Here is a 15,244-nt window from a genome sequence, read left to right on the forward strand (position 1 = left end):
TCTACCTCAGAGTTAACCTAGACCAATTTCTTTTTCTCACTTCAAATTTATCTGAGCAGTCTTCCTAGTAATCTTCCAACTGTGGCACATGTTGGTCAGGCATTGTCTTTTTCACATAATGACCAATAAAACCTTTGTTGTCAAAATTATCTCTCTTCACGAAGGTTTTCAAATCAAATCTCTTAAATTCTAACTCAAGATTCAGTGCATCAGAAATAGACCTACAACTGTAATGGCCTAAATCAATAGGAAAAATTCCACTTGTGCCTGAATCTTCACCATAATCCTTTACAACATGGGCTACTTGCCTGGAAACTTCAATCAAAACACAATAGTTTGAAACATATCTAAGTAACCTAAAGGGTTCACCTTTAAAACCTCCTACCCTTATATAAGTGAAGTGATTAAATTGAGTAAAGAAGCTACCATAGATGTTAATTAGTTCAACAACTTCAACCGACATTCTCCTATGCAAATTACCTTGTAACTCAAAGTTTAATCTCCCAGCAAAAATATCATTCCAGCAAAGGTAATTGTTAACATGTCCTTTTTGGGTCAAATGGGGGTGATATTCATAGATTTTTATACCTTGAACCCATTTTGTATGGAACAGTCCAGGCCACTCCCTCACACAAGCTAACATATAGAAAAAATATGAAGACATATAAAAATTTGACATCCCAGGGTAATTACTCAAACCCTCATGCAACCTTTCTACAATTATGGTGCCCCAGTCAATGAATCGGTCTTTGTCAAGAGTGAATTGGATGAAGAAATACATCCAATCCTCCCAATGGAAGGAGTGTTAATTTCCCCTAATTCTTCTCAACATTATTACCAAAACCATGATTCCAAGAATCAAATGCTCTCGGGTTAAAGGCCTTGGCAGCCTTGAGCCGCCCTTTTGAAACTTCAAAAGCCAATTTTGTGCAATAATGGTTCTGTAATACTGCATCTTCTCGGAATAAATCCCATAAGACTTTCCAATAGGCCAATCCTCATAGGGTTCCCGATGTGGGATACCCATGTCGCCATTACTGTCTCTCAATCAATAGACAACAGAACCTCACCATTATTTCTCCTAATGCACCTGTTAACTTTGTCATAGTGATTCATGCACTCTAAAACCAACTCAGGACAAGGGACAGCCAGGGGAAATGTCGTCGCTTCTAATAAACCACTTTGTGCAATATCTTTCAGCATAGAATCAACAGTTGGGTTCCTTACTCTTTCTAAGAAAACATCTAAATCTAATTGAACTAGAGTCGTATCTGCTAGCTCTAGTAAGGAACTCATAAGGGAAGAATAGCTCGCTAATTCAGGCAAAGTCGGCCTCATGTTTAACCTGTAATCTTTCCCCAATCAACTCAAATAAAGCAGAAAACAGGTAAAACAGAAACAAGCAGCTAAATAATATACCCAGATCTTTTAAAAATTGCAGCAATTAGGAAAGTCATTGAACATACCTTCCTCTATCATTTGCAAAACCCCCTGTCGCAGTCTATTTTCCTTTCGCTCCAAAACTCTCCTTAAAACTTATGTTTCACAAATGACAATCTTTGACAAAACAACTGCTCAATTTAAAATAGCCAAGAAAATCTTACCCATGATCTCCATAAGTTATCATCATTACTCTTCACTCGTACGACATCACTCTGAAATGATCGCAAACGGGCATGCATTTAATAACAAGTCACTTCATATTTGAAAACACGGATTCCCATGCCATACTTGCTACAAATGACAAATTTTAAATCATTAACGAAGAATATTCCCCTTTTCTGTCGTCGTCAATCGTATCTTAAAATCTGTGCTGCCACCTCGTGAAAAGTCATATGATTTGCGAGAAATCAAATATTAAACTTTGAACCTTGAAAAACAATGGCGACACCAAAACATATACATGACCAATATTGAAATTTGAACCTTAAACCCGTTTGGTTCAAGTTCAAGGTTCAACCAATGCTAAACACTGACAAACATTGAAAAATACTTTAAAAACCGTGCGGGGAAATAAACTTTAACATGAAGCCCGTTGAACTTTGAACCTTGAACCCATAAGGTTCAAGTTCAAGGTTTAAGTTTAGTACAGTGAAGCTAAAATAAAAAATTGCGAAAACTGAATTTGCACAGAAAATTCAAGAAATACAACCCACCCAAAGGACTAGGTAGGGACATGACTCATAAAGGTGACATAAAAATAGAAATTTATATGTACCGCCAACAGTGGCTTTCCATGGGGACTATAACTGTAAAGTACCAAGCAATGAATCCTAGAATCCCTGGTTTCGTAAATGACTTAAAAGTAAGGCCCAACTCACACCAAAACTCACACACCTAAACTAAACACAACAAAACTATATACACAAACTGGTAGGAGATTCCTGCTTACAATTTATACAATTTTAAGTCCTGCCCATTATAGGACAGGGGTAGTTCAAAGCCATCCTGATAATCAAGTTTAAAAGAATTGAGACCTTTTACCTCATGAATTACATAAGGTCCTTTCCACAGTGACTTGAATTTGTCGTGGGCGCCCTTCGACTCCCTCCTTTTATCTTATAATAACACCAAATCACCCTTCATGAACTTCCTAGGTCTTGCCTTCTGGTCAAAAATCTTTTTCACCCTCATTTGATGTTTAGTAATCCCGTCAATCAACTTTTCCCTTTCTTCTTCGATCTTAATTAAATACATAATTCTCTTCTCAAGAGAGCTTTGAAAGAATGCATCTTCTACTACAGTCTGCAATTCAGAAGCTGCTAATTCTAGAGGAAGAAATATTTGGGCACCAATGCCATATACCAACTCAAATGGAGACATTCCTATAGCTCACTTAGGTGAGGTTCAATCTGCCCATAGTGCTTCGTGCAACTTCGTGTGCCAGTCTCTGAAATTTTCGCTAACCAACTTCCTCATGATGTTAATCAAGTTTTTTTTACTTGATTCTGCTTGGCCGTTACCCTGTGGATAATAATCAGAAGCATGCGCCAAAGAAATTCCACGATAATAGAAAAATAAAACTAATTCAGATGAATAGAAATTTGATGCATTATCTGTGACTATTTTCTGAGGAACGCCGAACCTAACAAGAATATTGTCCTGAAGGAACACACACACAACCTCTGAAGTGTTCTTTTTCACAGGGATAGCCTCCACCCACTTAGTGAAATAATCCATTGTTGTTAATATGTGGGTGTGTCATGCACTGGAGGTTGGGTTCAAAGGACCAACAAAATCTAATCCCCATTGTTTAAATGGTTCCTCAATCACTACAGGTCTTAAAGGCAAGGCAGCCAACTGGGGTTTACCTATAAATAATTTGCACTTTTCACACCTCGCTACCCAAGCATGTGCATCTCTGAACATTCCCAGCAAATAGCAACAGTTCCTCGAGATTTTATATGTAGTCACCGTAGAGGAGAAATGACCACCACATGGCTCACTATGGAAAGTTTCCAGTAAAGCTTCTTGATGCGGCTTAGCTACACACCTGAGAAAGGTGCCATCCAAACCCTTCTTGTATAATATATCATCAAAGATAATGTACTTTGCAGCTTTCAGCTTCAAATTTTGTTTCTCTCTAGGAGAAAGATAACCTAGACAGTCTCCATAAGTGAGATAATAGGCAACATCGGTGAACTAGGAATCCTGATGATTCACAAATAAAGTTAAGGGTAGACTTTCCTCCTCTTCAAACTTGCTCTTCGCCATTAGCTTACAAAGGCCTTGTCCTCTGACTTGCTTAGTAGGCTTAATGTCTAAATTAAACTCTTGAATCTTAGAGACCCAAGATGCTCTATTATTGATACCAACATCCTGCTGGGTTAAAATACTTTTCACTGCAAAGTTTGGAACAAAGACAGTTGCATGTGAATGAAGTATATAGTACTTGAATTGTTTGACAGCTTTCACTACAGCATAAGCTTGCTTTTCTATCTACGAGTATTTTAGCTCGTGCTTCTTTAGAGGTACACTCATGAAGGAGATTGGGACTTCCCCATTATCCTCGGCTTTCTGTACTAAAATTCCAAACATAGTATGCTCTGATGCATAGCAATAAATAATAAAATCCTTACTGAAATCTGGATTAACCAGAGTGGGTGCATGCGCTATTGCTCTTTTTATTTCTTCAAAAGCCCTTTTACCTTCCTCATTCCACTTAAAAACCACGTTCTCACTCATCATATTTACAATGTATTTAGTAGTCTCAGCAAAATCAGGAATAAAACGTCTTAGAAAGTTCACCTACCCAAAGAAGGACCTCACTCCATTTCTGTTGGAAGGAAGGTTGAGTTGTTGTATTGCTTTTACTCTTTCCGGATCCACCTTTATTCCCTCCTTTTAAACAATATGTGCGAGAAGTTTTCCTTCTGTGATGCCAAAAATAGACTTTTTAGGATTTAATGACACCCCATGCTCTCTGCATCTCATCAGAACTTTCCTCAAATCTCGCAGATGATGTTTTCTCTTCCTAGAGAACACAGACAAATCATCTAAATATATGACAATGATTTTATTCCTCAAATGCGCAAAGGAAAGATCCATCGCCCTCTGAAACGTTTCACCTGCATTAATTAATTCGAAAGGCATCCTATTATATGCAAAGATGTCTCAAGGAGTTATAAACGTTGTTTTGTGTTGATCTTGCTCCGAGACACTAATTTGGTTATATCCAGAGAAGCCATCCAACATGGACATCATCTCTGATCCTAAATCAGTCTGTAAAATGTGATCCATTGCTGGCAGAGGATAATTATCCTTCAGGCTTGCTAGGTTCAAGTTTCTGAAATCAACACAGATTCGTATTTCACCATTTTTCTTTCAAACAGGGACAATATTAGCAATCCAGGTAGAATGATGTATAGGATATATAATTCGAGCCTTCAACATCTTGTCTACCTCATGAAAGATCACTTCTGCTACCTTTCGATTATGTTGGCATTTTTTTATGATTATGTTGTGATTGTCATTGATGGACACACACTTGCTTTGGGAACACTTTTTGTATGTATGAGTTATTCCCAACCCCCCCCTCTTAGTATTCATCAAATTAAAGTTCCTCAACTTCTGTCGGAAAGGATTGACACTAGGTTTCAAAGGAATGTGATGTTGGAATCTAGCATATCTGAAATTCTTTAAATCATCGTAGCAGCATGCAAAAACATATTTGAACTCAACCAACAGGCTGATGAGCCTCATCTTCTCCTCCTCAGAATAACATTTTCCCAAATTAACAAACTTAGGATCCTCTTCAATACCAATTTTGATTCGCTCGTACTCACTAGAGTTTTGAATTACAGGAGTTTCTTTCTCTTTTTACTTAACATACCCATCCTTTCTATCAAAAAGACTTTCAAGAGAAACCAAGCCTTTTGGGATTTTATTTCCTTTCAACTATAGAATCCCATCATGCAGTTCCTCTAGTGAATCAGGAGAAAACTCTTTACAACTTGCTTTTGAACCTTCATAAAACAAGGATGTGAAAATCTCAGCACACCATAAAAATTATGAATCTGCTTATCATTTTCGAACACCTGCCAGGATTCAGAATTGTCAAGCACGCTCAGTCTATAAACCAATTCTATCATGTAGGTATCATTTGTGAAATTAGGATGAGGCACTAATAAAGCTGTAGATATCGCCAAAGAATCAGCCTTCGAGTTGAACTCCCTTGGTACTTCTTCGATTGAGAAAGCATCGGATGCTTCAATCTCATCCCAAACGCGATTTCTATAACGTCTCAGTCTCTCATTTTTAACAGTGAATAAACCTCTCACTTGTTTCACAATAAGTTTAGCATCACCTTTAACTTTCAACATTTTGATCTGCAATTTCTTCGCCTCAAAAAGACCTAATAATAGAGCTTCATATTCAGTCGTATTATTAGTGTTTTGAAACTCCAATTTGAAAGCATAAGGAATAACTTTACCTTCAAGAGGTATTAATACTACCCCAGCCCCTGAACCAGAAGATGAACAACTCCCATCAAATTCCATGGACCACACCTTGAAAATCAGTTGATATCATATAATTTCCAAAGCCACAATCTTCATACAAAATTTGAGCTTTCAGATCATCTGAAGGAAAGACTGTGTATTTGGCTTTTGTTTCAGGATGCAGGACAACTCTCTGTTTTCCAACTATGATCATTGCCTGAGACCAATCCATTCTAATTTCCCCACCCATGTCTTTACAAAAGGTACGACTCAATAACATGCCATAACTGGCAGGGATGTCAACCACCAAAATTGTCAACTTGATTCTCTTGTCAGGATGTGCTACCAAAGCCACTTGTGCATCCTTAATTTTCCCTAACAAAGGAACCTGCTTGGAATCCATGGAATAACATTTGCAAAAGGTTTTTGTTAAGGTTAGACCTAAATATTTTGCTACTACTGAGGGCATGACATTGTCTGATGCTCCAGAGTCTATTATACAATTACTCATTTTATGCCCATTGACAAACAAGGACACATAGAAAGGTTCAGGCTTATCTTCAAGACTAGGTTCAACCAATTCAACTTGTTGAGGAACATTTTTTTATGAGACTTCAGGGATTACTAAAGCAAGGCTGTTATTTTCCTGTACTGAAGATTACAAGTTGCAGCCATTTGGGTTTCACTTGCTATAGCCTGAGTATCATTTCCCTTGACAAATTCAACTAGTCTATCTAACTCTTTAGAGTTAAATTTCAGATACTCAGCTGGAGTAATCCGAATACGAGATGATTTGCAAAATTCAATGATATCAAAGGAACTATTAGATGAATCAGAACTTGAAGAAGCAACTTCTTGAATAACTTTTGAAACACTTCCAGGACGAGTCAGAATTTCCTTACCCTTTGTTGTACTATGGACAAGTGTTACAACATCTTGAGGCTTCAAATTTTGTTGAGTTCTAGTAAGAATTGCACACGAGGAATCCTCCAAAGTCACCAACATGTTTCCTCCCCTTTAAGAGTCAGAGACATATTCCATATAATGAATTTCAGAGTCGCCAGGCGTACTTTGGGAACCTCCTTCATCAGCTTCTAAGATTGTTTCTCCTTTACTGATCATTTGAGAAAAACGAACCATCTCTGAACATGAAGAACCACCATGTTCATTAGTTAAATGAAACACGCATGTGTTTATCTTAGGAGGTGGCGCTTCAATAGAAAGTCTTTGTTGCACAGGAGGTAATTGTAATTGTCTTCCTCCATTTCCTCCTTGTTGAGTAGGATATTTTCTAGGAATGCCCTGGTATGGTTGAGAATATGAAGTACTTGCTTTGGGGGCCTGTCTTTTTGGGGCAATCACATCATTCATTAACTGTTGAATCACAAGGTCAGATGAAGTAGAGGTACTTGTAACTTATGAAGTAGAAGTTTGCACTTCTCTTTTCCACTTGCCTACCATGATTAAGTCATCTTCAAGACTCACAGCTAAAGTTTTCACAACATCAAGGGTTTGTAACCACTCGCGCCTCATCAAGAAACTTATTTATGTAGGCATGGAGTTCATAAAGAAACATTTCATGTTTTCATCATAGGGTTTTTGTGTTGTTGGAATCTTATGACAAAGTTTATCAAAATGGGCAACAAAGTCCCTCATAGGCTCTGTTAGTTCTTTCTTTAATTGAGCTAACTGAGCAATGAGCGAATGCTCATCCTCAGTTAATTTGAACCTTGCCTCAAAATTATCTGTTAAAACCTACCAATTTGTAATAACTCCATGAGGTAGGTGGTAGAACCAATCAGTGATAATACCAGTAAAAGTTTGAACAAACAACCTCACTGCTACATCTTCATGTTGTACTGCCAACACTCCACATGCCACTTTGAAAGCATTTAAGTGTTCAGTGGTGGATACTTTTCCATCACCACTGAACTTGGCCAGATGATCTTTTGCTCCTTTAGGAAGATTATGAATTGACCCCAAAGCTGAAGGTTCAATAGCAGCACCACAAGGATTATTTTCCATTTCTCCAATAGTATTCAAAGGGGTAAGGTTTATAACAATTGGGGGTACAACAACGTGTAAAGTTAAGGCTTGACAGATAGGTGAAGCAATTGCTCTTGGTGGAGATACGGGTCTACTTCTAGCCCTTCTAGGTGTAGCCTGAGAAATGAAACCGAGGTCTAAGAGGTCCTGGAAGGTGTGATCAACAATTCCCTCCCTCCGTTGTGACCGAGATAAGGCTTGGCCTCCAGTGTGAAAAACATTCAAGGTAACAGGCGTCTGAGATTCTGTGGTTGATTATCAGGGATTCTAATAAAGAAGACTCTAGGAACAATCACCCTCTCAAAAACTAACACAGGATGGTCTACTTGTCTTTCTACTTTGTCAAGGAATGCAATTATCCTATCGTATTCAACTCGACTTCTTCTATGTCTCCAAGCTTGAGTATCTAACTCAGAGGCAATGTTACTTTGGTCTTCTTGCACCCAATTTAGATTTGGTTGAAAAATAGGTAAGAACCCTTCGTGAGGCAACACCATTTATAAAGAACAAAGCATCACCATAAAGATGACTTTCTTTTAAAACCAATTATCTCGTTCGATCCCTAGCAGAGTCGCCAAAAATCTGTTGGTAAATAGATTTGTCTCTCACAATTTATTTCTTTTATACACTTAGCCCAAGAAATGAAAGACAAATTTCACCATACAGTTGGAAAATCATTGTATTGATTAACCTCTGAATTAAGGTACAACTCCCTTAAATAGATATTCATACAATCAATATTATACTTTTCACCAGAAAGTACAAAAAGGTAATTGCATTCACCATTCAATACCAAATGAACACAAGCATTGACTCATATAAAATTCTTTGTGTAAAGCTGACAAACTTTACATGTATGCTAAAACAAAATGAAAATCTTTAAAAATGAATTTCACTGATATTTTCTGCACATATAGAAAGCCATGACAGATTCTTTTTTGAAATAGATTCTCACATAAATCAAATTTCAAACACCAAACACACAAATTTGAAGCCAAAGATAAACTATCATTCGATTTTCATTCATAAATGATCATCAACTTCCAACACATACATAAAGTATTCAGCCAAAATTAAAAGAGATAGTTTTTAAAAAACTTAGGTGACCTTCATAAAGTCATTACAAAACTTATAAACAGGTCTCCGGACCAATAGTTTAACCAAAGGTAAAATTAACTCCAAATGGGTTAATGAGAAACTGTCCTAACTGCATAACAGAAAATGAAAGAAAGCTAGACACGCTGGAATACAAATGTCAGCAGTGCTAGTCATTTGGTCGATCCAGTTTCAACCGGATTGCCCAGATTGCTATTCTGGGTGGATACCATAACCACTTTCGTTGCACTCCACTCCTGATGAACCCTTGAGAATTTTTGGATTACCGCTACATGTGGCAAGCTAATATGAATTACCCTTTCCTTCAAGAGTTCCTTCTTCCTTTTCACCAACTGCACTTTATCCCTATGAGTGTCCAAATGATCAAGACATACTGTAAGCATCGACTCCACTTTAGCAATCTTTGTAAAATCTTCCATGGCTAAGGACTTCTCCACCTTAATCTGTTTAAAGCGACTGCTGAAAAGATTGACCATTTCTATTGTATCTTCCAGGGTCTGGCCATCCTCTTTGAGCAACTGAACATCTACACAGTGCAGATCCTTTTGCATGGTTGTTCTTAGGGTTGTTAGTTCCCCTCGCAGACTGATAGATTTATTATGTCCTTGCTCAATGATCTGGTTACACCACTCTATACTTTCTTTGCATATGAACATTATGTCTTCATCTAATCCTAACACTTATCTTTCGGTAAGAAAATTCATCAAGCTATAGCGTTGAATATCATGCATTTGCCTTGAAATCACCGCCCATTTAGTCTTTTCATTCTGCCATGAGATTAAGTCAGCGTCCAATTCCTTGGTTACATTATTGGCATCCTTGAAAATTTGAACTAAATCTGATATATAATTAGTTCCCTGATGCACAATCGATGTGACCCACTCAGAGAAAATCTTTGCGATCATCTTGTTCCATTGAACCTCATCCAAGAACTTCTAATTACCAGGAGATTTTGAACTAAAGGGAACAAAGCTTTGGGACAATGGCAGCAGACTATTTTGCAGAGCGTGGATGTATTGAGCCATTTGCATTAAACTCTGTTTCAACTCTACTTTATCCTTTTCATCCTTCCAAGTGCGAGAGATAATCCTTTTGGTTGAAGTCTCTAAATGTTTCACATCAACCACTCTAGTTCCTACCCCCAAATCAACTCGTTCAATAATATAATCATCCTCTGAGGCGGTGGCAACATCTTTATCAAATGTGGGCTTAGCAATATCTGCAGTCCAATGTTTTGTGCTCTCATCAAAACCAATCATGGTTTCCACTTTTTGTCGCTTAGGCTTCGTGGCCCTTCCTAGACATTTACTCACGTCATCTTCCATTGACATAGAAATAGGCACAACATTCCTCTTCTTGGTAATTGAATCACTCAACCATTTAGGAGCCATAGTCAGATATTTGGATTGCATAGGCAGAGGTCCTCCTAAAGTTAACAGCATAACATTATTTGTATTAGACAGAACATAAAGCACCTGTGAATCCCGTCAACATCAGTTAAGACCTTGTTAGCATCAAAAACAGGTGTTGTCATATTGCCCTGCACTTCTTCGGCATCCAAATCAAGAATGAGATGAGCGGCAGGTGACTGAAAGTTATTCTTGTATCTTGACCTAGTAACTCAACCACCAATGGAATGTGCAACTTCAGAATCAAGTTTTTCCTCTTTAATCTTAACTTGCTTCTTTCCTGCAACAAAAATAGGAATGTTAGTTAAAATAGTGGCTTTTCTCACAATCTTCCTTTTTCTACCCTTATTTCTTGAACTGGTTGCCTTTCCCAGATGAAATCTGCAGCTCCTTAGCCAATTCTTTGTTATGCGAATTATACTAAAGGTGTGTGCCTGTACACTATCTTCCATCTTTCTACTCCAATCAACCTCTGGAAGGGGTTCATTGTGTACCAGTTTCATGAATTCTGGATCCAATACATCTCCATTATCAATGGTCACACCAGAGGTATCCATTTGCAACTTCATATCGAGAATATGCTTCAGAGTTAACCTAGACCAATTTCTTTTTCTCACTTCAAATTTATCTGAGTAGTCTTCCCAGTAATCTTCCAACTGTGGCACATGTTGATCAGGCATTGTCTTTTTCACATAATGAGCAATAAAACCTTTTGTCAAAATTATCTCTCTTCACGAAGGTTTTCAAATGAAATCTCTTAAATTCTAACTAAAGATTTAGTGCATCAGAAACAGACCTGCAACTATAATAGCCTAAATCAATAGGAAAAATTCCACTTGTGCCAGAATCTTCACCATAATCCTTTACAACATGGGCTAATTGCTTGGAAACTTCAATCAAAACATAGTAGTCTGAAGCATATCTAGGTAACCTAAAGGGTTCACCTTTAAAACCTCCTACCCTTATATAAGTGAAGTGATTAAATTGAGTAAAGAAGCTACCATAGATGTTAATTAGTTCAACAGCTTCAACCGACATTCTCCTGTGCAAATTACCTTGTAACTCAAAATTTAATCTCTCAGCAAAAATATCATTCCAACAAAGGTAATTGTCAACATTTCCTTTTTGGGTCAAAGGGGGGTGATATTCATAGATTTTTATACCCTAAACCCATTTTTATATGGAACAGTCCAAGCCACTCCCTCACACAAGCTAACATATAGAACATATATGAAGACATATAAAAATTTGACATCCCAGGGTAATTGCTCAAACCCTTATGCAACCTTTCTACAATTACGGTGCCCTAGTCAATGAATCGGTCTTTGTCGAGAGTGACTTGGATGAAGAAATACATCCAGTCCTCCCAATGGAAGGAGTGTGAATTTCCCCTAATTCTTCTCAACATTATTGCCAAATCCCTGATTCCAGGAGTCAAATGCTCTCAGGTTAATGGCCTTGGTAGCCTTGAGCCGCCCTTTTGAAACTTCAAAAGCCAATTTTGTGCAATAATGGTTCTGTAATACTGCATCTTCTCGGAATAAATCCCATAAGACTTTCCAATAGGCCAATCCTCATAGGGTTCCCGATGTGGGATACCCATGTCGCCATTATTGTCTCTCAATCAATAGACAACAGAACCTCACCATTATTTCTCCTAATGCACCTATTAACTTTGTCATAGTGATTCATGCACTCTAAAACCAACTCAGGACAAGGGACAGCCAGGGGAAATGTCGTCGCTTCCAATAAACCACTTTGTGCAATATCTTTCAACATAGAATCAACAGCTGGGTTCCTTACTCTTTCTAAGAAAACATCTAAATCTAATTGAACTAGAGTCGTATCTGCTAGCTCTAGTAAGGAACTCATAAGGGAAGAATAGCTCGCTAATTCAGGCAAAGTCGGCCTCATGTTTAACCTGTAATCTTTCCCCAATCAACTCAAATAAAGCAGAAAACAGGTAAAACAGAAACAAGCAGCTAAATAATATACCCAGATCTTTTAAAAATTGCAGCAATTAGGAAAGTCATTGAACATACCTTCCTCTATCATTTGCAAAACCCCCTGTCGCAGTCTATTTTCCTTTCGCTCCAAAACTCTCCTTAAAACTTATGTTTCACAAATGACAATCTTTGACAAAACAACTGCTCAATTTAAAATAGCCAAGAAAATCTTACCCATGATCTCCATAAGTTATCATCATTACTCTTCACTCGTGCGACATCACTCTGAAATGATCGCAAACGAGCATGCATTTAATAACAAGTCACTTCATATCTGAAAACACGGATTCCCATGCCATACTTGCTACAAATGACAAATTTTAAATCATTAACGAAGAATATTCCCCTTTTCTGTCGTCGTCAATCGTATCTTAAAATCTGCGCCGCCACCTCATGAAAAGTCATATGATTTGCGAGAAATCAAATATTAAACTTTGAACCTTGAAAAACAATGGTGACACCAAAACATATACATGACCAATATTGAACTTTGAACCTTAAACCCGTTTGGTTCAAGTTCAAGGTTCAACCAATGCTAAACACTGACAAACACTGAAAAATACTTTAAAAACCGTGCGGGGAAATAAACTTTAACATGAAGCCCGTTGAACTTTGAACCTTGAACCCATAAGGTTCAAGTTCAGTACAATGAAGTTAAAATAAAAAACTGTGAAGACTGAATTTGCACAAAAATTTCAAGAAATACAACCTGCCCAAAGGACCAGGTAGGGACATGACTCAAAAAGGCGACATAAAAATAGAAATTTATATGTACCACCAACACTAGGCCTTGGGCAAAATCCTGCACCTAGCTGGGGACAAAATTTTTGATCATTTTGAGCTTAATCAAACAGGTAGAACTATAGTTAGACAACTCTTGTCAAGCGAAAACTGAGACACTTCCAACGTTGAATACAAGATCAAATTGTCAATCATCAAACTAACACATGTCAGTCTAAGAATGACACACACATATCACTGAATGGTATCTTTTGACTAATGATTTTTTTTTAACTTTAATCAGTGATTGTTCAACTTTTCTATCTTGATTTTTGCTATCATGATTTCTGAGTGACTCCATGATGTCTCCGACTAGAGGAACAAGGAAGGAACATGATATTTTGCTTGTCTGTTGTTTGTAAATTAATCATTAATATGTGCAAATTTTTCTAAGGACATGATCATCAGAGTATCATAGAAAACATTTTGGACTTGCATATAGAAATGGTTAATAGTGCCTGTTTTACGCACGCAACACTCGGGTCATCTTGGTTCAATTATACCTTGATGCTTGTGCTAACTTGCAATATCAAAATCCAGGAAAGTAGTGCTCGGGTCATCATGATTTAATTATACCATCGATGTTTGCACTCATTTCCCACATTTTTAAAAACAAAAAATCTCAACAATGACAAAACACAATAATCCAATGATTGGTCTGATCATAGCTTTGCATTTGCATTTGCATTTAGCTTGCATTTCATTCTTGCATAAGATCCCACAAGCTCATCTTATCCAAGGCTAAATCTATCGTAGGAATCATCAATGTATCATCATAAGAGTATACACAATCAGAATGATTACTCATCTCTCTCCAGATATTGTCGACCCAACGCAAATTTTATGCTACCCCCTCAAAAGAACCCCCATCAACATATCTAGATCTTCTTGCAACCTGATATCGACAAAATGTCAGTTCTTTATCCAATCAACCTTATCAATTCTATCAATCGATCGCATCTAATCTATTCTATCATATCTTATACAAGATGTCTCTTTCCTATAACCAACCGTTTTTTATCAAGTCTTATACAGGATACATCGTTCCTGAAACCAGACGTTTTGATCATCTTTGTCTTATTCAGGAGGTGTCATTCCTGAAACCAGACTAAATCTTGATCTTATCAATCTAATCAATCTTGTTGAATTCAACCAAGATTTATCAATCATCACATCGAGAATCACATCATCGTGATCAAAGAACTCGCACTTTCATCAATCAACGTTGCAAAAAAATCAAATCAATTCTAATCGGGAAATCAATTTTGCAATAATCCAAACACTCCAAAGGTCAATTATCTCAATTGATCTCCCGAGGGGGTATCATCGTACCGCAATTTATTAGTCAATGTCTGGGGCATCCTATCGAACCAATATCATCATCAAAATGAGATTATTATTTGAATCAACGTGTCATCACACCTCGCTTCAAAGAGGGGGAAAATGTATACACTTAAAAATGGTCTGAAGATAATTAATTAAATAAGCAATTATTTAATTAATCCCCCTTCCCGATTTAATTAAATTCATTAACAATTTGATTAAATTTCCTGTTTCATCTACTTATTAATAAATCTAAGGATTTATTTAATAGGTTCATTTCAATAGTCCCCCTTGATTAATTAATCCATGGATTAATCCTCCCCCCATTTAATTCATTTATTCTAATCCCCTAATTAATTAAAACAAATCAGTTTATGAGTTGTTGAAAGTTAATTAGCCTTTTCCTATTATTTGAATTTTTTTTAATTCAAATTACCCACATGCCTCCTAACTTCTAACCACCTAACTTAACCAATATCACCTAACCTTGGGTTTAACTAACCCTATCCTGTCTTGCACATCCTAACCCCCTTATCCTAACCTTCTATGGTGTGGATATTCTCCCCTTGAGGCACATGGCACTTAGGCCACATGTATCCTCCCTTCGACACTTGCCCTCTCATGA

The sequence above is a fragment of the Cryptomeria japonica genome, chromosome 6 (genome assembly GCF_030272615.1).
Source record: "Cryptomeria japonica chromosome 6, Sugi_1.0, whole genome shotgun sequence".
Taxonomy (NCBI): Eukaryota; Viridiplantae; Streptophyta; class Pinopsida; order Cupressales; family Cupressaceae; genus Cryptomeria; species Cryptomeria japonica.